Source organism: Myotis lucifugus, unplaced genomic scaffold (genome assembly GCF_000147115.1).
Source record: "Myotis lucifugus unplaced genomic scaffold, Myoluc2.0 scaffold_4, whole genome shotgun sequence".
In the NCBI taxonomy this organism is placed as follows: domain Eukaryota; kingdom Metazoa; phylum Chordata; class Mammalia; order Chiroptera; family Vespertilionidae; genus Myotis; species Myotis lucifugus.
Genome location: NW_005871052.1, coordinates 13,756,948 through 13,760,672, shown reverse-complemented (window position 1 = coordinate 13,760,672; position 3,725 = coordinate 13,756,948). Strand labels below are relative to the sequence as shown.

At 38.5% G+C, this 3,725-nt stretch overlaps 1 pseudogene; it reads right to left on the bottom strand.

The window, feature by feature from the left end:
* Positions 1–803: 803 nt before the first annotated feature.
* Positions 804–1,413, bottom strand: LOC102434129 (annotated as a pseudogene).
* Between the last annotated feature and the right edge of the window lie 2,312 nt (positions 1,414–3,725).

The following is a 3,725-nucleotide window of genomic DNA, read 5'->3' as shown; positions in this document are numbered from 1 at the left end:
TTGTCCCAACCAATTTGCATATTACCATATTATTAGATAGATATTCCCTATGCTGTACTTTACTGACTATTCTATAACTGACAATTTGTACTTCTCAATCCCTTCAGATCTAGCTTTAAATCATGGCTCTGCAATTTTCCAGCTGTGTGACCTTGTTTAAGTTACTTAAACTCTCTGAGGTTCAATTTCACACAGGAACAACAAGGGAGGGAGGGAGAAAGTAAGACGGAAGGAAGGAACAATAGACACCTTCTACTTGCCGGGTTTGTTAAGACAATTACATGAGGTAGCACATGCGAATTGGTTAGCCACTTAGTAGGTATGCATTACTTGTTAGTTTTCTTGTACTTTCTACTTGGCAACCCTCCCAAAAGGGTTGAAAGGCTCCTAGAAACTAAATTCTGACCATATAACTGTAAAGTGTTTTAATGAAGAAATAAAAGGAAAAGTATCTAAAGAAAATGATGTAAATATACAGAGTTCTTTGATAATGAGACATTAAAAAGGTAGAAAGAAGGTCATCTGGCCTGGCCAGTGTGACTTAGTTGCTTAGGTGTTGGCCCATGCACCAAAAGGTTTCTGGTTTGATTCTCAGTCAGGGCACATGCCTGGGTTGCAGCTGGATCCCCAGGAGCAGGTGTGCAGAAGGCAAGGCAGCTGATTGATGTTCCACTCTCACATCAACGTTTCTCTCCGTCCCTCCTTCTCCATTCCTCTCACTCTAAAAAAAGAAAACAACCATAAAATAACATTTTTAGCCTTTTAATTGCTTTTATTACTAAAAAAAACTTCATTTAAAAAATTTATTTAACTTTCTGACTCTGTGCTTGTTGCCTTCAACACTTTCACAGCGATTTTCTGCTCCTCAATAAGGAAAGCACGCTTGTTCCTGTCATGAACACATTTAGCACACATGGATCCACCCTATGCCCTGCTGACATGTTGTTTCATTTTAGACAATACCATTAGAATTTTAGGTCTCACAGCACGAACCTGTCCACAAAGTCAGCCTGAGTACATGCCACATGCAGATTTTGGTGCTTTCCCAAGCTTCTTGGTATAAAGGTAAACAATTCTCTTGCCAGGGTTTCGGGACAGCCTAGTTTTTTTTTTTTTTTTTTTTTTTTTTTTTTGTTGTTGTTGTTTTGCTTTTTAATCTCAGAGAGGGAGGGAGAGATAGAAACATCAATGATGAGAGAGAATCATTGATCGGCTGCCTCCTGCACACCCCCTATTGGGGATCGAGCTTGCAACCCGGGCATGTGCCCTTGACTGGAATCGAAGCTGGGACCCTTCAGTCCACAGGCTGACCCTTTATCCATTGAGCGAAACTGGCTAGAGCTGGGACATCCTAGTTTTGTTAGAGGCTGTATTGTAGGACAGTCACCGACGGTATGTCAAATGCTGGACCATGATGAATGCTTGAAGTCACCAACCCTGGAAGAGCAATAAAAATATCTTTAAGCCCCCTCAAGCTTTGCCTGTCCTGGCGCCACGCAAGGCACAGACACCACGAGGGGGAAAAATCTTTTAAAAAAGAAGAAGAATGGCATCTGACCAAGGATGAACATAAAATAGTAACATGGAACTGCCAAAATCCTATCAGGAAGGCCAGATCCCAAATGAACTAATTCTAGGAGTAAGAAAAATAGGCTTTTTTTTTCAGTTTCATTTGCATCAAGAAGCAAATGAAGGAGGTCTTAAACCCTGCATGTTGGGGCATATAGTTTTTTAAAATTCTTTATTGTTGAAAGTATTACATATTTCCCCTTTTCCCTCCAATGTTGTCTCCCAGCCTGCCCCCGCCCGCCAGTCTCGGCCTTCATGGACCCCAGTGTCTGTATCCATTGGTTATGCCCATATGCATACAAGTTCTTGATTAATATCTTACCCCCCCTCTCCATCCCCCCATCCCACGCCCACCCATCCTCCCCTGCCTTGCCTCTGAGGTTTGATGGTCTATTCGATGATTCTATGTCTCTGGATCTGTTTTTGTTAATCAGTTTATGTTGTTCATTATTTTCCACAAATGAGTGAGATCATGTGATACTTATTTTTCTCTGACTGGCTTATTTGCTTAGCATAATGCTCACCAGGTCCATCCATGCTGTTGCAAATGGCAAGAGTTCTTTATTTTTTACAGAAGCATAGTATTCCATTGTGTAGAATTCAGTGGTCGGCAAACTCATTAGTCAATAGAGCCAAGTATCAACAGTACAATGATTGAAATTTCTTTTGAGAGCCAAATTTTTTAAACTTAAACTATATAGGTAGGTACATTGTTATTAACTCAATTAGGGTACTCCTAAGGCTTAGGAAGAGCCACACTCAAGGGGCCAAAGAGCCGCATGTGGCTCTCGAGCCGCAGTTTGCCGACCACGGGACCACAGTTTTTAATCCACTCATCTGCTGATGGGCAATTATTTAAGTTTTTTCCTAGGTATCTTAATTTTTTTGTTGCAATGGTAAATGGGATTGTTTTATTAGTTTCTCTTTCTGTGAGTTCATTATTGATGTACAAAATGCCATAGATTTCTGGGTGTTAATTTTGTATCCTGCTACATTGCTGAATACATTTATTAAATCTAGTAGTTTTTTGATGGACTCTTTAGGGTTTCAATATCATGTCTTCTTGCATGCATATGGGCATAATGCGAATAATGACAGTTTTATTTCTTCCTTTCCAATTTGGATGCTTTTTATTTCTTGTAATCTGATCACTATGGCTAGCATTTCCAGTTATATGTCAAACAGGAGTGGTGAAAGTGGGCATCCCTGTCTTGTTCCTGTTCTTAGGGGAGATGCTTTTAGTTTTTGCCCATTGAATATGATGTTGGCTGTAGGTTTGTCAGATAAGGCTTTTATTATGTTGAGGTATGATCCCTCTATTCCCACTTTGCTGAGAGTTTTTATCAAGAAAGGGAGTTGGTTTTTGTCAAATGCTTTTTCTGCATCAATTAATATGATCATGTGATTTTTGTCTTTCAATTGGTTTATGTGATGTATCACGTTTATTGATTTGCGGATATTGTACTAGCCTTGCATCCCCAAAATAAATTCCACTTGGTCATGTTGTATGATCTTTTTAATGTATTGTTAAATGTAATTTGCTAGAATTTTATTGAGGATTTTAGCATCTATGTTCATCAGGGATATTGGCCTGTAATTATCTTTCTTTGTAACATCTTCATCTGGTTTTGGGATTAGGGTAATGCAGATATCTGTGAGCCTGTGGTGAGGTACTGTGCCACTCACTGCTGATGCAAGGTCATCTATATAGTTTTGTTTTACTTAAAATTAGTTTTCAAAATTGTAAACATAATTTTTCATAGAAAGAGCTTGTAAGTGTGCTTTCCTCTTGAATTTTTTGGAATAGTTTGAGGATGTAGGTTTTATTTCTTCTTTGAATGTTTGGTAAAACTCCCCTGTGAAGGCATCTGGACCAGGGCTTTTGTTTGCTGGATTTTTTTAAATTACTGCTTCAATGTCCTCAGTAGTTATCAATATATTCAGATTTTATGATTCTTCCTGATTGAGTTTTGGAAGATTATATTTTTCTAGGAATATGTCCATTTCATCTAGGTTGTCCAGTTTGTTGGATTAGAGTTGTTCATAGTATTTTTTACAAACCTTTGTATTTCTGTGTAGTCAATTGTTACTTCACCTTTTTCATTTCTAATTTTACTTATTTGGGTCCTTTTTCTTTGTTTCTTGGTGAGCCTAGC